The sequence below is a fragment of the Lygodium microphyllum genome, chromosome 10 (assembly GCF_053477565.2).
Source record: "Lygodium microphyllum isolate KBCC chromosome 10, Lygodium_microphyllum_v1.1.10, whole genome shotgun sequence".
Taxonomy (NCBI): domain Eukaryota; kingdom Viridiplantae; phylum Streptophyta; class Polypodiopsida; order Schizaeales; family Lygodiaceae; genus Lygodium; species Lygodium microphyllum.
Window position 1 is genome coordinate 125,753,598 of NC_141144.1, and position 22,969 is coordinate 125,776,566.

Below are 22,969 nucleotides of genomic sequence, written 5' to 3' on the forward strand. Positions count from 1 at the left end.
TGGGGGAATACACACAAGGGTGGAGGCTGAAAACAGTTTTCCTCTTCTTAGTTGTGTAAGCCAAAAGAACTCAAGTACAAGGAAATAGAAGAACCCTATATATGGGTCTCAAACCAAACTCAACTAACTAAGGTGGCATACTAACTGAGCCACGAACTAGAGTAGATAAGGATAGCTATCATGTAGCTATTATTCATGGGCGGTGTACCAACCGCGTCTGCAACTGACAAGTCGGTGACATAAATACACAACGGTCACCCTGGCGTATCACGAGTGGAGCTCGATATCTCAACACTCCCCCTCGAGCTCAATCCCAATTCCTGCACACCAAGCAGGTCTCTGAACTTGCGCAGCTTCTCTGCGCCCAATGCCTTTGTGAATATGTCAGCTACCTGATCCTCTGTATTGACATAAACTAGATCAATAAGACCTAGTAAAACCCTCTCTCGCACATAGTGATAATGCACCTCAATGTGCTTTGTTCTAGCATGATAGACTGGGTTATTTGCCAAGTGTATACTACTCATGTTGTCATAATAAATGACAACTGGCCCATCTGTAGACTGATGCATATCATAAAGTAGCTTATGCAACCAAGCTACCTCACATGCAGCCATTGCTGCACCCCTGTACTCAGCCTTTGTGCTCGACAAGGCAACTGTAGGCTGTTTCTTGCTGCTCCAAGTGACTGCAGCACTCCCAAAAGAGAACACATATCCACTGGTAGATCGTCTATCAGAAATACTACCAGCCCAATCAGCATCAGTGTATCCGTGCAAATGTATCTGAACCCCAGTCTCATAAAATAGTCCATACTGCAATGTGGACTTCACATACCTGAGTATGCGTCTAGCCGCATCCAAATGTGGTTTCCTTGGAGCTTGCATAAACTGACTTACCAATCCAACAGCATAGCTCAAATCTGGCCTGGTAATAGTCATATAAATCAAACTTCCTACTATGCGTCTGTACATAGTAGGGTCTTCTAGAAGCTTACCTGCATCTGTGCTCAGCTTCACATTCTGCTCCAAAGGAACTAAAATAGGCTTACAGCCTGTCATCCCATATTTGGACAGCATGTCCAATCCATACTGCCTTTGCAAGAGCTGTATCCCACTTGGTGATCTAATCACCTCAATACCCAAGAAATAACGCAGCTCTCCCAAATCCTTCATCTCAAACTTCTGCTTCAATAGCATTTTCATATGAAGGATATCTTCATCACTGTCACCTGTCATAATCAAATCATCAACATAAATGACAAGTAGCATAATACCTTTCTCTGTTTTTCTCACATAAAGTGAGAAATCTGCCTTGGAAATCTGAAAGCCAATAGTGACAAGATACTGTCCTATCTTGTCAGACCATGCTCTAGGTGCTTGCTTCAAGCCATACAAGGCTTTCTTCAACCTGCAAACAAACTCAGGATGAACATCATGCACATAACCTGGTGGCTGCTCCATATAGACCTCTTCTTGCAAATCACCATGCAAGAAGGCATTCTTTACATCCATCTGATGTAAAGACCATCCCTTTGATGCAGCCATAGCAATGACTGCTCTTACGGTTGCCATCCTTGCAACTTGACTGAATGTTTCTTCATAGTCAATGCTATATATTTGTGCATACCCCTTGACTACTAATCTTGCCTTGTATCTGTTCACAGAACCATCTGCATTGTGCTTCACCTTATAAACCCACTTACAGCCAATTGCATTTTTACCTTTAGGCAAAGGTACCAATTCCCATGTAGCATTTGCTTCCAAGGCATCTATTTCTTCATCCATGGCTTTCTCCCATTTTTCTTTTCCTATGGCTTGCTCAAAAGAAGTGGATTCTGGTTCCTGTATCACTTTGACCATATATGCATAGTGAATGGCTGTAAATCCATCATATTTCAACCTATCCACAGGATACCTAGCTCTCGTAGACCTGCACAAAGTAGGTTCACTCCCAGGTGCTCTCAAAACATCCCTGGTCTTCCTTACTCCAGGTGTAACAATAGAAGGAATACCCAACTCATCATCAATGCTCTGTTTTGAGCCACTGGATTCACCATCCACATAAGAGTGACCTGCATTCACATCAAACATGGGCTGATCAACCTTCTCTTTTCCTTTTCGTGATACCTGCATACCACTATCTGCATTGCTTTGAGAAGATTCTCCTGATCTCAATCTGCCTGTCCATGGCAAAGAATGTGAACCACTGCTAGAGGACGCTCCAGGTCCACTAATATTTTGTGACTGCTGCTGTGAATTCTGTGCAGCATTACCATTTTGTGCATCTACATCATCAATCACATTTACTGGTTTATACCAGCTACTCATCTCATCAAAAACAACATCTCTGCTCACTGTAAACTTACGAGTAGAAGGGTTATAGCATCTATACTCTTTTTGCTGCAGAGAGTAACCAATAAAGATGCACTTCTCAGCTTTTGGATCCAACTTGGATCTCAGCTCATCTGGCACATGTACATAGGCAATGCAACCAAAAATTTTCAAATGAGAAATATCTGGTTTCCTACCAGTATATCTCTCCTCTGGAGTCATTCCATGTATTGCTGCAGTGGGAGTCCTGTTCATTATGTAGACTGCTGTAGCAACTGCTTCAGCCCAATAAAAATCTGGCAAGTCTTTTTCATTGAGCATGGCACGAGATACCTCTCCAATATGCCTGTTTTTCCTTTCTGCAATTCCATTTTGTTGTGGGGTATAACTGCATGAATATTGCTGATTTATGCCATGCTCCTGCAGGAACCTTGCAAACTCATTTGAGAGGTACTCTCCCCCTCCATCTGACCTTAGGCATTTTATTTGCAAACCTGTTTCTTTTTCAACCATAGTTTTAAGAGTTTTGAAATGCCCAAAAACTTCACTTTTCTTTTTCATAAAATACACCCAAACTTTTCTGCTATAGTCATCAATAAAACTGACAAAATAATGACAGCCTCCAAGAGATGCAGCTTTAGTAGTCCACACATCAGAGTGGATTAATTCCAATGGCTTCTTACTCTCTTGAACATGTCTAGGAAATGGTTTCCTTGCCTGTTTTCCAAACTGACAGGCTTCACATACCTTATGCATTTCTGCAACCTTGAATCTAGGCAATCCTGCAACAATATTTTGGGCCTGCATTGATTTAAGTCGCTGTACATTAACATGACCAATGCGTTTATGCCAGATATCAATATCTGCAACTACACCGGTCCCATGTGCAAACATTGCTGCACTCAATTCAGACATGTCTGCATCCAACGTAAACATTCTGCCCTTCTTCTTTCCTTTTGCTATCAAGCGACCTTTATTTTTCATATCCTCAACAAAGCATCCATGAGGATTAAATCTGACCTGCAAGCCCTGCTCAACCATTTGACCAACAGAAACCAGATTCTTGGTGATATTGGGAACATGAAATACATCGGACAGGTATTTCTTTTTCCCATCCTGCATAGACAAAGGAATTTTTCCAATCTACACAATAGGATGTGCAGTATCATCACCAGTCTCCACAAATCCTAGTTTTTCCATTTTCCTTGCATCCTCCATCCATCCTGCATGACCTGTCATGTGGTTTGATGCACCTGAGTCAACATACCATACATCATTGCTTTCTTCTGCACTTGTCACAGAATTATTCATGTGCTGCACCATAAACAGATGCTCATTTCTGTCACCACCTTGTCTACTAGAAGATGCATAATTCCCTTGTTGCAATTTCCCATTCATGATGTCATTCTGCTTTTTATAGCAGTCTTTAGCCATATGGCCCATTTTACCACAGTAGTAGCATTCAACATTACTGCTTGCATTTTGGCCTCTTTGCCATCCACCACGACCTCTTTGGCTCCCCCTGCCTCTAGAGTTACCACGTCCTCCTCCATAGGACTGGTTTTCTTGAGTTTGCTGCATATTCTGATTTCTACCACGGCCTCCAAATCGGCCTCCTCTACCTCCGCCTCTACCTCTTCCAGCATTTGAGTAGAAGACAGCTTCTTTTGAAGTTCCTCCTGAAGAAGATGCACCACCATTTCTCTGCTCCTCAGAAATTAGAAGAGCAATCAACTCCTCAAAATCAGGAAATCTTTCACGAACTCAAATGGATGTCGAAACTGTGCATAATCCTTTCCTAGACCATTCAAGGTCACAGAAACTAAATCATCATCTTCCACTGGCGACCCAATGGAAGCAAGTGCATTTGCAATCTTTTTCACCTTCATGTGGTAGTCATTGATGCTCATACTTTCTCTTTGCACATTGTGCAACTCTTGCTTGAGCTACATTTTCCTGGCTTGCGTATTTGTGCTATACATTTTTGACAAAGTATCCCATGCCTCCTTTGGCGTACTTGCATCCTGAATATGCACAATCATAGAGTCTGAAATGTTGATAGACAGCCAGTACATAACTTTCCTGGCTCTCTCATGCCATGCTTTAAAGGCCTGCATTTGCTGTTGATTGGGAACATCAGGAAGAACTGGTTCTTCTTCATTTCCTGCAACAAATTCCCAATATCCTTTTCCCATAAGGAAATTCGTCATTCTAAACTTCCATGCTTGGAAGTTGTTCTTGTCAAGCTTTTCAGTGACAATCTGTGAGAGAGAATCAGACGCCATTACAGAACGCTGCAAAAAATTCTGTCACTGCAAAGAACACAGCTTCAGCCTCACAAAGGCAAATCTGCAAAACTGACGAAAGTGGTATTTGACCACACAGTCACTTCCTAGTGACGATTTTGCATCAACAGGCAACAGGGATGATTCTGTAACTCCCAATGTCTCTGCGCACAAGCATACGATGCAATTTCTATAGTAACTTTTCACCGACCTGTAGAACAGTGGCTGCACAGCATAAAACTGGGCCTTTTCCTGAGTGCGTGCAGAAAACTTCCGCCTCCAAAACAGGCCCCGAAATGGCCTCAAATAAAAAAAACAAGGTCGCCAAGGGCTAAAGCCTTCTCCCGCAGCATATACTGCCCTCTTACTTCACCGCGAAGGATGTCTCAACCTGAGACAAAGCACTCCTGCACTTTTCGGCTGTGCTACCTGCAGAGATCTGCTCCCAAACAGAAAATGAAAGCAACACTGCTCCTCTTACCAGAACACCGCGAGCTTGGCTTGCTTTCTTGAGCTCCTTACCACGAACAAGGCTCTGATACCATGTCAAGATTGTGCGAGAGAAGGAAGGAGTCTCACTTGAAGCTTTCTTGCTTGCACAATAGGGGAATACACACAAGGGTGGAGGCTGAAAACAGTTTTCCTCTTCTTAGTTGTGTAAGCCAAAAGAACTCAAGTACAAGGAAATAGAAGAACCCTATATATGGGTCTCAAACCAAACTCAACTAACTAAGGTGGCATACTAACTGAGCCACGAACTAGAGTAGATAAGGATAGCTATCATGTAGCTATTATTCATGGGCGGTGTACCAACCGCGTCTGCAACTGACAAGTCGGTGACATAAATACACAACGGTCACCCTGGCGTATCACGAGTGGAGCTCGATATCTCAACACTAGAGGTTGGAACCATTACTACAATAAACTTATTCTTTGCGGCCTTTCGAAGAGAGTTTGCCCCTGAAAGGGGAGGTTGATATTGGCTACATATCCTTAATGTTACATGTCAAGAACCTCATGAGAATGTCCGTGGGTATTCTAAGAAACTGAAGGAGGTAGTTTAGAAGTTGCAAACCTATATTTCTATTTCAATTGCTGCTCAGTTGCAATATTTTTTGAACAGGCTAGACTTTAACATTCAAGTGTAGTTGAGTAGTGTTGCTCTTGCCGACATTGATATAGCTATTATATGAGCAGAAGAGGTGGAATCGTGATTACAAGTAGCTTATGCATCTAGGTCAAATTGGAATCTAAGTTTAGGGTTTGAAAATACTTTAGCGCTGACGAATGGAGGTCAAGGGATGCCCATGAGTCCTCCTAATGGGAGAGGAAGCATAATTCCAAATGTGCCCATGTTGCCAACTCCGACCATGCCTATGACTAGTCTTATGGCTCCACCAACTATTGGAAGACCAATGATAAATTCTACCATTGTTCCAGGGAATCAACAACCAATCCCTAATCAAGTGGTTAGGCCAATAGAACGACAAGTAGATGATTGCAGCTATAAGTCAAGTGCCTCAAATGTCCTTGGTGAAGTTAAGGATATGATGAAGCACTATATTGATATGATTAGCGAACAATATAAACAAATAGCCCTTGATGTGAATTTCCTTAAGAAGTAGCAGAACTTGATAGAGAGTCAATGCCTTGAAGAGGGTGGTCCCTCAAGATTTAGTTATAAGTTGTGTGGTGGCCAACATTTCCTTAGGAATTGTCCAAATATTAAATGTGACATATGTGGGAAGTCCGGCCCTTTAGCTAGTATCTGTTGGAGTAAGATGAGCTCTCTCTAGCAAGGAAGGAAACAACCAAGTCCAGTTAATCATCTAGCGCAAGGGAATAATCTCTAGCAAGATGAAGGACCAAAACAAATATTACAAAGAGGAAAAGCTACGATAAAGGAGCTACCTAGTGGCAGTGGAGTTAGCCTTATAGAAGTTGTTTGCGGCAATGGCATTGAAGGTTCTAATCCACGGGTTATTATGAGAGGTCAAAAGGGTAAAGAAGTAGACAAAGCCAAGGCAAAACCTGTTGAGGAAAACCCCAAGCAAGATGATAAGGGGACACAAGTCCTTAATCCCAATATGGACAGCGGACCTCTCAAGGCTGTAGATGGTAAAGCAGACCCCAAGAAGGATAAGGAGTCACCAAAGAAGAAGGAAAAATCAAGAAAGAAGCACCAAAGCCAGTTCAAAGACCAAAGGAGAGAATGGTTTGGCAAGAAAAGTGAGCTCTTGCTAGCTATCATGAATTTGATTTGGTGAGTTCCCTTTGCGAAGTTAATCCAAATGTAAATATTCTACATTTGATTAAGTTGTCTCTAAGAGTGCATGAGGAATTTAAGAAGATTCTATGCATTGGGTATATCGTTGAGCCCTTGGGAATAGTGCGGGTAGGAGGTGATTGGTTTGAGCATGTTGAAAAGCATTTTCCAAGGGTGGCATCATATGTTGATGGAATATTAGTGACCATGCTATTGTGGACATAGGATCCTCTATCAACATTATGAGTTCAAAATTGATGGAGAGATTGGGTTTAGAAATAAAAAAAGATGCCTCCATGATCCTCCAATGGCTGATGACAGTTTATGACAACCCGAAGGTTGCATCACTAAAGTCCATGTGGCTGTTGCCAATGTAGAATGCATTTTGGACTTTAGGGTCATTAGGTTTGTGGGGCGACCTAGCTATCAAGCATTGCTAGGCAGGCCATGGATCTTACAAGCAAATTGTCAAGTTGATATACCCACTGGTCAATTGATCTTTGGTTGAGGTGCTAGATGCCTATCCTGAATCTCCTTAGAGTGAGATAGTTCCTTTATCTTCATCATCAGAGTTTGATACGCTAGATGCTCCATCTGCAAGTGAGATGTCATCAAGTGATGAATCCAATGAGGGGTCAGCTACTACAGAGGATATCTACCAAGTGACTTTGAATGAGTCAATAGAGACTTAAGAGAGGATAAGAGATGTGGATGTAACTGAGCTTGACCTTGGTATGATGAATAATCACGGCCAATTAAATTAGGGTCCATGCTCAGATCGGAAGAAAGGAATGACAATGTGTCCTTGATTCAAGAATTCCATGATATTTTTGCTTGGAGTTATGATGAGCTGAGAGGTATTCCTCCCAGTTCGGTTGTTCATACAATTCCTTTGAAGAAGGTAGCCATCCTATGCGACAAAAAGTAAGGCGTATGCCTTTTGAATTAAGGGACGAGCTATTCAAAGAACTGACAAAGCTATGAAAGGCTGGCCTAATATTTCCAGTTCAACACACAGAATGGTGTTCACCAGTTGTATCAAGAAGAAGAAGAAGAACAATTAGATTAAGCTTTGCATAGATTTCAAAGAGCTTAATAAGCAAAAAATTAAGGATTACTACTCAATTTGCCATTCATTGATCAGATTTTGGATCAAATAGTGGGTAGTAAAATCTATTCGTTTATGGATTGCTTTGCAGGATATAACTAGATGGCTATTGCGGAGGAAGAAAATTTAAAAATAATATTTATTATTATCTTCAGTACCTTTGTATATCATGTGATGGCTATTGTGGAGGAAGAAAAATTAAAAATAATATTTATTATTATCTTCAGTACCTTTGGTCAATGCAATGCACCTAGGTCTTGGCAACAAAAAGTCGATAATACCTTTGGTGATATCTCCCCAGAGGAGTTAAAAGTCTTTATTGATGATCTGAGGAAATGTTTCGAGCGGTGTAGACAGTTTTGCATTGCTCTTAACCATAGAAAGCATATATTTGGAGTACCCTATGAGTTGTTACTCAGCCACGTGGTTAGTATAGATGGTATTGCAATTGACCTTGAAAAGATAAAGGTTATAGTCTCTATGAGCCTGCCACATACTCCAAAAGAGATGCATAACTTTCTGTCATCAGTGGGATATTATCGAAGATTCATCAATGCACTGGCAAAAATAGCATTGCTGACGAACCTTCTATCTTCTAACTGTCTGTTTGAGTGGAATGAAGCTTGTCAAGTATCCTTTGAGGATTTGAAGTAGGAATTAGCAAAAGCACCAATCCTAAAAGCACCCAGAAGAGGTGAAGTTTTCTACATATTTTCAGTAGCCACAATGCATAGTATCAATTGTTGTTTAGCTCAAATTTGGGAGAAGAAATTGTATCATCCAATTGCCTTTGCTAATAGGAAATTGGGGATATCTAAAGTTAACTATACATACATAGAGAATTTGTGCCTTGGAATGGTCTTTGCGACGAATAAATTTGGGCGTTATATTCTCTATGAGAAGGTAGTATTCTTTACAAAGGCGGAAGGACTCAAATTATTGTTGAACAAGTTACAGTCGCCTGACCATTTAGCAAAGTGGTTAATCAATTTGTAGGAGTTTGATTATGAGATTAGGATTAAGCCACCGAAGTTGCAGGGTATTGTAGAATATCTTGTGGATTTTGGGGAGCCAAAGGAAATTCTGGCTGAGGGAAGTGATATTGAAGGTCTATTTAAAATTGATACAACATCCATTCCTTCCTAGTATGTGGCTATAACACATTATTTATCTACATGAGGATTTGGAGTTGCTTTATTGAAGTCTAAAAAGAGAAATATTAAGCAACAAGACGTTCACTCAATTATAGCGAGTGTCTTGTATTGTAGAGGCATAGATGATATCTATTGTCGTTGTGTAGTACCTGATAAGGTACTGTTTATTCTTGAGGAGTGCCCAAAAATCTCTCTATGCTAGATATTGGTGGCCATCAATTTTCCAAGATGCTTTCAGCTTTTATTTTAAGTGTTGTGATGTCTGTCAAAGACATGATGCGAGGAAAAATCATAGGCAACCTCTAAATCCTATTTTGGTTACATTACCCTTTGAAAAATGGGGTATTGATTTTGTGGGACCAATATACCCTTCATCGACTACACGAAAATGGTATATTATTGTAGCAACTGACTATTTTACAAAGTGGTCTGAAGCTCGTGAAGGATAATGCTAAGGAGACGACCAGTTTCATTATGGAGCAAATTGTTTGTCATTTCCATCCACCAAAGGAGATTGTGTATGATTGAGGGACGCACTTCTTGAACAAGATTATAGTGGCCTTGACTGAAGCTTTGAAGATTAAGCACAACAAGACTACCCCATATAATCCTCAAGCGAACAATCAGGTTGAGAGTACAAATAAACAGCTAGTGGGAATCTTGTCTAAGATCATATCAGAAAGCAAGTGTGATTGGGATAAGAAATTATATGTGGCAGTGTGGGCTTACAACATGACATTCAAGAGAGCCACAAGCCATACCTTGTTCAAGCTAGTGTATGGGGAGGAGTGTGTTTTTCCATTAGAAATAGAGCTTCCCACTGTGTATTTTGCGCCCAATCATTCATTGGGAGAGGAAGAAGCATTACAAGAATGGTATATTTCTCTGGCACATCTTGATGAGATTCGGTTGTAGGCTTTATTACATCAAGAAGTAGGAAAGAGGAGAATGAAAGCCCTTCATGATCTTTGGGCTAAGAAGTACAAATTTTCAAAATGTTAGTTAGTGCTATATTATGATGCTTGTCGGGAGCTATTTCTAGGAAAATTAAGACCCAAATGGGATGGACCATACAAGATTGTACATTTAGGAAAGAATGGCTCTACGGCCCCTCTAGCAGATTTGCAGGGGGTAGAGTTTAAGACTAAAGTTAACATTAATAAGCTAAAACCTTATTATGTGTAAGAGCTAATGTTGGGCTTGGTGCCGGTGGGCAGGTCGTTCAGGATTCCGCTTTAACATGCAGTATGTTAAAATATGCGGGATCTAGAGCATGGCAGATGTGAAAGCTATGGAGGTTGAAAGAGGAAAAGGAAACTCATGAAGACATTGACCCTGACAAGGACAAATTGTTACACAAGTGAATTAGGTTCCAAGATTGAGACTTGGACTCATAAACACAATCTTGTACATTGATAGTGACATGACACTTTACTGGAAAGAAAGAGTACTATCATTGCATTAGAAAAAGAGTGCAAGTACAATGCTTTATAGGATTTGAGTGGTGGTACTTTCTCCTACTGTGCATATGGGATTCTGGTCCTAAGCCCTCATTGCTCCTCACAAAGGTAGTAAAGTAGGTGTGATTGCAAATATTTCAACACCCCTCCTCAATCACAACCAGAAGTACAAAGCGTATAGAGGCTTTAGTGAAAGAAACACTTACAAAGTGTGGACACACCATAAACATGGCAAAACACCAGAGGCTATCGCAGAAAAAGGCTAAGTGTGGGTACCACAAAGATGACGGACATCCAGAGGTTGTAGTAGGGGCATCACAAAGTGTACAAAGATTGTAGTACAAGGCTAACTGTTGAGGAGTTTATAGGTTTATGTTTGAGGCATTAGGGCTAGGAAATACAAAACTAAAAAACTCTATCTAAATAGAAGAACTAATGAGGTTTCTCCTTCTGCTGGTGGTCTTCTTCTTCTTCTTCTTCTTCTTCTTCATCTTCCTTTGCTCCATTTTCTTCTTCTTCTTTGACTGCAACTAGATAGGCCTTTTGGGACATCTTTTTGACGTGGCAGAACTTCTCGGTGTGTTTGGTCCTTTTGCAGAAGTCACAGAAGAGTTGATCCTTCTTGCCTTTGTACCTGCTGCCAATATATAATGCATGTTCATCTCTAGAGGTGCTTGGTTCTTCCTTAGTTTTTAGTTTCTTTTCCTCCTCTAACAGTGATGCCTGGATATCAACAAGTTTAGGATTTAGCATGTTGATTAAAGTTGTTGATACATTATTATATTCAGGAGACAAAGTCTTAAGTAGAACACCGATGTAAACATCTTCTTCCATTTTAATGTTGATTCCTGCAAGTTGGGTTAGAAGTCCTTCCATGTAATTTAGATGCATGGCAAGTGATGTGCTAGACTTCATTTCAAGCCTGAAAAACTCAATCAAGAGACCATACTTTGATGATTTACACTGTGCACCGAACAAAGTGTTAAGTCTCTTCCATGTATCCTATGAGGTCTCACAATTATCCACATGGTGGATATAGCTATCGTCTAGCTCCAGTTTGATAATGGCATGAGCCTTATCATCATTCTTTTGCCAAGTGACAGCAAGATCCGCATCACGAGGCTTCTTTTCTTTTCTAGTGGTAATGGCCCAAAGGCCCTTCTTCATCAGGATAAGTTTGATGCGTGTCTGTTAGGTGTGAAACCCGACTCCTTTGAAGCAAGCAGTTGGAGAGTCTTTGCCCATGTTAGACTTGTAGGAACAATAAAAAATCAAGTTCAGACTTATCAGATTTGAGTAGTAGAAGAGTTGGTTGAGATGTGTCAAAAGACACAAGTGCCAAGAGCACTAAATGAGTGTCAATGGACACTATGTTTCTTCCTTGAGTCTTCCAAATCTGCAAAATCCTTCAAGTCCTTTCAAATCCGAATCTTTCCCTTCTTGATTTGATGCTAGGACAATAGATTGGAGTGGCAGTGGGTTGTTCCAGTGGTAGAAGAGAGAAAATGATGATATTTTTGAGCTTCAATGAAGTTTGGCTATGGCTTCCTGGATTAGGGTTTTGACCAAGCCCTGGTTTTTTACTGATTGTGGGAGCTACATTGGATCATTTTCAAAACTTTTTTTATCAAAATGAAGCTTGAATGATGGGCTATCAATGCTCTTAGTGGTTGTCAACATCGCCACTTGTAGCGACGACAGCAGCAGCACGAACGACAACAGGCGCATTCTAGACAATGACCACGAATTTCATCAATGCTGGGCCCTAGAGTGGCCAATCAAGGTGTCAAGTGGCGATAGGAATCTTCTCCGTGAGCAAAGGCACAACTCTCTAGAAGGAAGCTTTCAAAGATATGAGCTCTATGATGAGATATGAAAGCTCCAAGTGCAGCAGGTCCTGTCTGGCTATGGAGGCCACAGAATAGAACTTAAGAAAATTGACAATGCTAAGTGGTGGATGAGGCAATGTCAAGTTTTGAGATGATACAGAGAAGCATCAGTAGGGAGGAAACACACTTCTCCAAAAGGAATATTGGTAAGATTTGGCCTATGGAGTGAGATACAAGAGCTTCAATCTGACAAGGTGATGCTGGCTATGGCAGCCATGAAAGCAAGCTTGAAGGTGGAGATGGAAAGTGAGTTCATAGACTAAGACTGAGTTGAGTAGAGATGGACCAGAGGTGAAGATCTACTAAAATGAGCTAAGCCATGCTCAGCTGAGCTCTGATACCATGTTAAAATGCATGGGATCTAGAGCATGGCAGATACAGAAGCTATGGAGGTTGAAAGAGGAAAAGAAGACTCGTGAAGACATTGACCCTGACAAGGAAAAATTGTTACACAAGTGAATTAGGTTCCAAGATTGAGACTTGGACTCATAAACACAATCTTGTGTATTAATAGTGACATGACACTTTACTGGAAAGAAAGAGTACTATCATTGCATTAGAAAAAGAGTGCAAGAACAATGCTTTATAGGATTTGAGTGGTGGTACTTTCTCCTACCGTGCATATGGGATTCTGGTCCTTAGCCCTCACTGCTCCTCACAAAGGGACTAAAGTAGGTGTGATTGCAAATATTTCAACATAGTAGGTACCAAGATGAGTGGATGGGATGCATCACTCCCTATCTAGAGCATCCGTACCTTGAGCAACATTACCACCAAGGTCGAGTGATCTAGTGGAGCAAAGGGTATCAGGTTACTAAGTGGCAAGATGGATCCTTGACGTGGAAAATTAAGGTCTATTGCCACCATTATCAACAAATTCTGACTAGCATTCCTATCGAGTTTAGTGAAAGAGGGATTGTGCCTGTCATGCAGCCTCTCTCTCAGCTTGATTTTGATTATCAGAAGTACAAGTGAGCTAATTATGATGGCATGGCCTATCAATGAAGCCTAGGTTTATACTCTGTGTTTTGATGGGGAGCTTCTAGAGGACCCACTAAACACGTGAGCATTGGTGTGGTCATTAAAGATCCTCGATGTAAGGTTGTCATGAAGATGGGAATCTATTTAGGATCCTCTTTTACTAATAATATGGCAAAATGAAAGGCCTTGATTATGGGGTTGAATGTAGCCCAAGGTGGTGGTATCTACCACTTATTGGTTAATGGTGACTCGCAGTTAGTAATCAATAAGCTTAATGGGACCTATAGTGTATGGGATCCCATCTTACGGATGTACCGTCGTACAACCTTGGATATGTTGCATATCTTTGAGATGGTGACTTGTCAGTTAGTTCCTCAACAATGGAATCGCTATGCAGATTCCCTGGTATGATTTCATGTGGAAGATGTCTTTTTCAATTGTGGTCCAGGGGAGCCCTTACATTTACCTCCTAACATTAGCCCTGGACTACTTTAGGGTCTTCTCTTCACTGACACATCATATTTCGGCCGTCAATGGTTAGTTTGGTTCACAAGTCAAGTAGCAAGTGAGCACCTTCCTACTCTGTCATGGATGCATAGGATTGTGTATCATCATTTTTGTTGGACACCCCTTGCCATTTATGTAGGGGGTTAGCTAATAACCTGATGCACTTAGTGTAGGGCCTAAGAAGCCTTGTCCTTGGTTAGTTTTGTGCTTTAGTAGGCTAATGTTAGGACCAAGGGATTATTTCAACAGTACGTTGTTTTGAATGGTAGTCTAATGTTTTATTTCATATAAGGCCAAGAGGGCCATATGTCTGTTTGGTGCAAGTATGTTTAATGGTTTTCTATTTTAGTGTTTGCATCACATAGGTTGGACGAAGTGCCTAGAGGGAGCCTTTGTTATGCAGAAGCTTCTAGTGGCCTTTCCAGGTGGTATCGTCACCTTTCTGAGTTTTTTCCTTAAGCTAATAGTGTTATATGTGTATGTGGGGGTTCTTTTCATTTTAGTTGTGGGGACCAACAATGAAGGCATGAAGTCCTAGGGTTTGGTTAGGTGTATCGGGGGGAGATTCGAGTAGTTGCCATCTACCTTATGTTCAAATATCATTATGCATTAAAGACCTATGATAGAGGGAAGTCATTGTGACCCTGTCCTTTCTGTTTGCTAGGCAGTTGTCCCTGCTAGTGTGCGGCAATTAGAGAAGCGTGTCAAAATATCAAAGGAGAGTAAGTGCTGAATATATGTAAAGATAAAAGTTACGAAGGTGTGTAAAAAGGGGTTCTAACCCCTCAATAAGAAAAGAAAAAAGAAAATTTCCTATAAGTAGTTGATTATCACCTTGCAAAGGCTTGGTAGGTTCCGAGTCAAGACCCGGGGCCGATGCCTTGTCTTCCTAGGGGTAGCAACTAGCCAAAAAGAAAAGAAAAGAAAAGGAAGGTTGGAGCAAAAACAAAAGTGAGTATTAAAAAAGGAATAAGTGTCGCCTTGCGAGAGCTTGGTAGGTTATTGGGTACCGAGTCAGGCCCTAAGGCTAATGCCATGTTCTCCTTGGGTCACTCTACGCTTAGCTCCCTCCTTTTTACACCCCCGAGTATGAAAACCATGGAAGGAAAATGTGTTACAAGAAAAATATGATGATCGGGCTATAGGAGTCCTCGCCTAGTAGGAGGTCCTGGTCAAGTTGTCCTAAGTTAGGTAGGTAGTTCAAACCACCACTAGGATGACCTCTTTGATAGGCTTTTTAGCAAGTCAGTGTTAGAGCAATTGGTTAGCAACTCACTCTAGGTTTCTGTCAAATTATGTTGGCCTATCCCTTGTGATTTTTATGCCTTGATTCTGTCAGGGGGATAGGGTGAGAGTTGTTCGTGTGCTTTGTTAAGTATTTTTTTGTAGCAGCTTGATGCTTTCTTTAGTTGTTGTTGTTGAGATGGCAAGCTCAACATGTGCTGACATTGATGATGAACCGCCTGGCTAGATGGATCCACACATCTACACTTAGCACGTTGGTGGTCATTATGATACTCACATGGCAACTAACTTATCACTTATTATATTTAGTTTGTTATACCTACCTACAACTAGCAAAGATATAGTGCAAGTCGATTAGTGTAGTTTGTTATGCACTGTTTGACTTTGTAGCCTACTTTCCTTTATGTTGTATTTTATCCGTACTTTGTGTACATTGTATAGTGTATGGAAGAAGAAGAAAAAATCAGCAAGAAAATGTTTTGGTCTCCATCTCTCTTCTTGTGTTCTTAAGCGAGCTTCCTCTTGTGTATATAGTGTTTGGCACAGCAACTCAAGCAACTCCCCCACCATGTGATTCTTGACATGGTATCACAACGGTGCCATTGAGAGAGGCTATTTTTGAAGGCTGAAGTGAAGGAAAAGAAGCAAGGTTCGAGCAAGCAAGCAACAGGTAAGAAGCTCTCCCATTCTTCCACTCTTTCTCTTGAATAGTGCTTGTGGAGGCACCGAAACCAGAGAAGAGTGAAAATCTCAAATTGCTCTGAGATTTGGTATGTGAGCAAAGCATTGTATATTCTATAGATTAGCCCTTTAGGGTTTTTCCGTAGTTTTTTTGGGCACATGAGGCCATTTCAGGCCCCATTTTAGAGCTGCAAGGTTGTGGACAACAATTTCAGAGTATACTGTAATTTTTGAGGTGTTTGCCAGTAATCAAACATAAGATTTGTCTGCAAATAGGTTGCAAATTACATGTACTATACAATAATTTGTGAAAAAGGTTGCTTGGTGTATTGCTGTGCACTTGTTGTGAAAGGTTGCAAAAGACTAGCTTGATCTGTTGTATCATTTTTTGTGATAATGGCAGAGAAAAGGGCCTTTATGAGTTTGTTTCAGGTGAAGAAAAGGAGCCAGAGCTGAGTATCCCTCCAACTGCACATGACTTAAAGGCATGGAAAGAATGGAATGCAAAAGACAAAAATGTGATGTATTGGCTATCTACAATCATTGATAATACTATGTTGGGACATATCAGGAATTGAGAAACTTCAAATGCAGCTTGGATGATTTTTGAGAATATGTTTTTAGTAAATACAAAGGCACGAAAGATTCAACTCAAGCAAATACCTTGAAGAAAGGAAAAATGTCTATCAATGAGTATGTTTTGAAGGTGAGGAGCATTGCAAATGCTTTAGCAGTAATTGAAGCAATGCTTGATGATGATGATTTGGTTTCATCCACTTTGAGTCAAAGTGGCCTTAATAATGAGAAGGCATGAAAATCATTTGTCACTTCTGTATACGTACAGAAGCCATTTTTAAATTTTGATGAGCTAGTCTTTCTCATGATCATCGAAGAGATCAATATGCAAGGTGACTCATCTAAAATAAATGGTGAATACGTCCAAGCATTTTACTCAAGATTAGGAAGGGGACGTTGTAGATCCTCTTCAAGAGGCCGTGGTATGAGACATGCTGGTGATACCCAGCAAAACAAGTTCAATAAGAAATTTAATGAAATAAGGTTTCAGGAGGCCAAGGAAACTTTAGAGGCAGGGGAAGCTCGAGGAAGAGATGGATGGCAGAAGAGAGGTTCTAGAATTTCTGCTATTGTTTGCCATTATTGTGGCAAAACAGGTCATATTACAACCCATTTTATTCTAAGAAGGAAGATATTCGCTGTGGTAAATTGCAGCAAGGAAACTATGCATCGTCTTCATGACATAATGAAGACAAAAATGAGTGTCTATTTGTTATGCAACATATGATGAATCCAATTACAAGAAAGAGGACACATGATGATGTATGGTATGTCAATTCAGGTGCATCTAATCATATGTCCGATCATGTTGAATGGTTGGAGAGATGCAGGACTTACAAAATCTAGGTTATGTGCAGACAGGTGATGATTCATGCCACCCAATTTCACACATTGGAAAGGTTCCCTTGTCCTTGCATGATGACCAAATAAAGAGTCTAATAGATGTATTACATGTGTCAACAATCACAAAGAATCTAGTGTTTATTGGCCAAATGGTAGAGCAAGGGTTGCAGGTTTGATTCAATGCAATAGGTTTTTTTATAGAAGACTTTAATGATAAGTATAGGTTGGTCACAAAAGGAAGTAGAGTTGGCCGCATGTTTACTTTAGATGCTGGAATTCCTCCAATGGATGCTGCTATGTATGCTAAAGGAAAAGGAGTAGTTGTAGACATTGAAATATGGCATAAATGTATTGGACATGCAAATGTGCAAAGGCTAAAATTAATGCAATCCAAAGGGTTGGTTATAGGGTTGTCTTCTTTTAGAGTTGCAAAATTTCATAAAGTCTGTGAAGTATGCCAATGTGGTAAGCACGTGAGACAACCCTTTTCGCATGATAGAGAAGTAAGAAGAAATATACTTGATGTAGTGCATACAAATGTTTGCGGCCTAGACAAAATATATCTCTTGGTGGTAGCAAATACTTTGTCACATTTATTGATGACGATTCGAGGAAGCTATGGGCATATTTCATGAAGGAAAAGAGTGATGTATTTGAGCACTTTAAATATTTCAAGGTAGCTATTGGAACAGAAACAGGCTTGAAAGTTAAGTTCTTGAGATTATATGGAGGGGGAGAGTACCTCTCTAATGAGTTTAGTGGCTTCTTGAGAACTCATGGGATAAAGAGGCAATTTCTTGCAGGTATATCCCACAACAAAATGGGATTGCAGAAAGAAAAAATAGGCATATTGCAGAAGTTGCACGAGCATTGATGGCTGAAAAGAATATGCCAAAGCATTTTTTGTATGAAGTTGTTCATATTATTGTCTATATTATAAACAGAACTCCCATAGCTATAGTTCATGGGATGACCCCCAAAGAATGCTTTACAGGCAAGAAGCCCGATGTATCACACTTAAAGATATTTGGATGTGTTGCATATGTTCATATGCTAGATGAGCTGCGGAAGAAGCTTTATCCAAAGGCTGAAAAATGTATTTTTATTCGATACTCTTTAGAGCAGAAAGGGTATCATTGTTATAACCCTAACTCACAAGTGAGTTCAGAGTGAGCAAGGATGTTATTTTTTATGAGATGAGCAGTTAGTATGCACTTGCTGGTGATGTATTAGATGATGATAATGATCGTGATAGCTATATGCAAAAAGAAAAGCAAGAATCACAGAGTCTTAGTGGACCAAATTTTGGTACTACACCTACAGTGAGTCCTTGGTCTGGGAGACTAAGGAGTAGCCCCACATCTTTAGGTGGATCTGCAGGCAAAGATAAAGGAATGAAGAAAGTGTTGGATGGTAATGATGCATCTACTAGTCATTTGGGACTTGATGGAGATTCTAGTGGTTCAAAGAGTTTGGAGATGAGCTTGGTATTCCTTTAGTTAGGACACTAGGTGTACAGAGAGCATATAGTAATGTAAAGGTTCCATTGAGTAATCTAGTGGTATGCAGATCTAGCAGGGTCAGATATCCTATTAAAAGATTTGGTTTTGAAGGTTATGCAGCTCACTATTATGCTTATACAATGAAGGTAGTTGAGGATGTTGAGCCCACTTGTTTTGAGGATGTTGTTGGTCATGCTCATTGGGATGCAACAATAGATAAGGAGATAGCTACATTAGAAGCCAAGAAGACTTGGGATTTGGTACCCTTGCCTGAGGTTAAGAAAGCTATTGGATGTAAGTGGGTTTACAAAGTTAAGCATAATGCAAATGGTTCTATTAGTAGGTATAAGGCTGGGCTTGTTGCAAAAGGCTATGCTCAAACATATGGCATAGATTATGAAGAGACGTTCAATCCAATTGCTAGGATGGCAATTGTTAGATGCGTGATTGCCAAAGGTTGGAGTTTGCAGCAAATGGATGTTAAGAATGACTTCTTGCATGGTGAATTGCAAGAAGAAGTGTATATGGAGTAGCCATCAGGTTATGAGGATTTAGAGCATCCCACATAAGTGTGCAAGTTAAACAAGGTGCTCTATGGGATGTAGCAAGCACCTAGAGCATGGTCTGACAAGATCAAAGAGTATCTTGTCAATAGTGGATTTTGTAATTTTGATGCTGATCACTCACTTTATGTGAGAAGGAAAGATATAGGTTTGGTCATCAAAGTCATTTATGTGTGGATGAGTTGATTATTACATGTGACAGTGAGACAATGAGATTGCTGAAGTTGACTTCTTGAAGAAGAAGTTTGAGATGAAGGATTTAGGTGAGCTGAGATACTTTCTTGGTATTGAGGTGATTAGATGTGATGATGGTATATGGCTATCCCAAAGGCAATATGGCTTGGATATGTTATCCAAGTATGGTATGACAGCATATAAGCCTCTTTCAGTATCATTGGAGAAAAATGTGAAGTTGAGTGCCGACCTTGGGGATGAGATAGAAGACACTACTATATTCAATAGGATAGTAGGGAGTTTGATTTACATGACTATCACAAGGCCAAACTTGAGCTATGTTGTTGGCCTTGTTAGTTAGTTTATGCAGATGCCTAGAAAGCCTCATTTGGATGCAGCTAGATGTATATTGAGGTATGTGAAGTTCACTTTACATTCTGGACTTTTTTATGAGGCAAGTAAGGATGTACATGTCTTTGGATACACAGATGCAGATTGGGTTGGTAGCATTTCAGAGACAGAAGATCTACTAGTGGATTCATGTTTTCCCTTGGTAGTGCAGCAGTTACATGGAGCAGCAAAAAGCAACCTACAATTACTTTATCAAGTATGAAGGCTGAGTATAGAGGTGTTGCTATGGCAACATGTGAGATGGTATGGCTGCAAAAGTTATTAGGTGATTTGGGCATGTAGAGAGATGGTCCAATTGTTATTCATTGTGACATGAGCAGCATACAGCTAGCTAGGAATCTAGTGTTCCATGCTAGGACAAAACACATTGAGGTGCATTATCACTTTGTGAGAGAGAAGGTAATTGCATGAGAGATTGACTTAGCATATGTTAGCACACAGGATCGGATAGCTGACATTTTCACAAAGGCATTGGGTGTATAGAAGCTTCAAAAGTTCTGAAGCTTACTTGGAGTTGTAGAGATAGAGTGGAGCTTGAGGGGGAGTGTTGAGATGGCAAGCTCAACATGTGCAGACATTGATGATGGACCGCCTAGAGAGATGGGTCCACACATCTACACTTAGTACATTGGTGGTCATTATGATACTCACATGGCCACTAACTTATCACTTATTATATTTTTTATTATGCCTACCTACAACTGTCAAAGATATAGCGCCAGTAAATTAGTGTAGTTTGCTATGCACTATTTGACTTTGTAGGTTACTTTCCTTTATGTTGTATCTTATCTGTACTTTGTGTACATTGTATAGTGTGTGGAAGAAGAAGAAGAAATCAGCAAGAAAATGTTTTGGCATCCATCTCTCTTCTTGTGTTCTTGAGTGAGCTTCCTCTTATGTATACAGTGTGTGTTTGGCGTAGTAGCTCAAGCAAGTCCCCCCCACCACACGATTCTTGACAGTTGTTTGTGTAGATCAGTTCGTGGGATTCGACGAGCTGAGTTGCCCTATCCTGTGGTCACCAATGAGAGCAGTTTTTAAAGCCCTGTAGAGTGCAGATTAGAAGCAGAATAATGCAAATTTTAGGCAGGAATTTAAAGCTGACGGAAGCGAAACCTGAAGATCTGATAATTTTAGAGACCAAGGAAGACGGAAATGCAAAACTTTGGCCATTGTAGTGGTTGCATATTTTTAGTAATTTTTTCAATTGTCAGATTGAAGAAAGAGAGCTTCTTGGCCAATTTGAGATGTCAAGTCAATCAGGTTTTTTCGAAAATGAATTAAGCGCGTCAGGTCGAGATGCAAAGCCGGACGGTGCCAAGGTCAAAATGGCCAAGAGATTTAAAAGGACTTTGGGCATGGCCCTTTTGGGGGCCAATTGGTCCCCCCTAACTTAAAAAATTTGTGATCAAGGGGGTTGGGGGGAGGCGCTTTTGAAACAACGGCTGTTGTAGAAAAAGGACACCCCTCCATATTGCACCAATTTTTTAAGGAGGGGCTATGGCAGGTTGAGAAGAAGCCACCAAACAAAGATTGGTAATGTTCTTCTCGAATTTTTTGCTCTCCATCACTGCCTTCAGATCGCAGAATGGCTGCTTGGTGAGGAAGATGAAAATCTAGTCTTTCTCTCTCCTCTCTCCTCTTGAGGGCTATTCATATGCATAAATCCATGGAAGAAAGGGAAGGAGTTGGATGTGCGAGGCTGATGGAATAATGGTATCGGAGTGGAGTAGATCGTAGATCAGATTTGGAGAGAGCATTAGCGGCCATAAATGAGTGTCAGCGGCCTCCCAACCATTAAATATGCGCATCCAAATCTGAGTTTCTATGCGTGAGCACTCATTTTATTCGTTTTATGAAAGATGTTTGATGAAATTGTTTGTAAATGGATTCCTTTGATTGAAAATGTTGAACTTTATCAAGAAACTTGAAGAAAACCAATAAATTTAGTTGTTGAATCATTTACATCAAAACACGCAAAACCTGCAATTATGTGGTTTTCATGAAAATAATAAAATTTGGGGGTTTTGTTGTGATTTTGAGATTCATACGGAGTAGAAATGAATATATAATCAAATTTCAGTAATTGTGATCAATCCCAACTCATAAATCAAAAATATCATAATTTTTATTTAAATAAATGAAGAAAAGTAGTGAAAATTTAAAAAATTTTAGTTTACACTAGAAAATTAAGAAAAATAATGTTTTATGTCCATGAATGTACAGCATGGCTGTAGCATGAGGGATAAGCCTCAGTTCAGTTGTGTCTTCATGTTAAAGCCTGTTTTTACCACTTTTTACAAGAAAAACATATGAAAAAACCGCTCTTTATACCTATCAATGATGCACAACCTAAACGGTAGGGGGAAAGAGGGGTTTTGATGCTGATTAGTTGCTGAAAACATTGGAAATTATAATCTATTTGTTTGTGCATACCATATAGGACATTTATAAATTAAGTTGAACGGGATCGAGTAGCACGAGGATGCTCGAGGCTGGACCCTTAGCAACGAAGCACGATGTATAGCTAAAATCATTAAAAAAAATGTTTGTTGCACTTCACAACACTGATTTATAAATCAAAAATTGTTTCAGCATGATGGCATTCATAGTTACATTGCGCATATCGCATAGTAACTCTTGGATGCATGGCAATTGTTTTCTTATACATATGACCCATGCTGAGTTGTGAGACACCTAAGCTGTAGGTTTAGGTGTTTGTGATGCCTATGTTATTTATGTTAGTGGCACATCGAGGGGCCAGTGTAGGAGAGCTGCAGTGGGGCCACGACATTTAGCCGGAGGGGTGCATCCTTATTTTTGTGAGTACGAGGTATTTTATACCGATCTATGTGTAGGGACTCCCTCTGAGGAGTGCGGGGTTTAATCGTTGGACTACAATTCAAAATAAATACAAGATTCATGATAGCAGTTAGGGCAGTGTGTCCCTTATACGCTCCTAGCCGCGAGGCTGAGGGGTTTTGTTCTTTG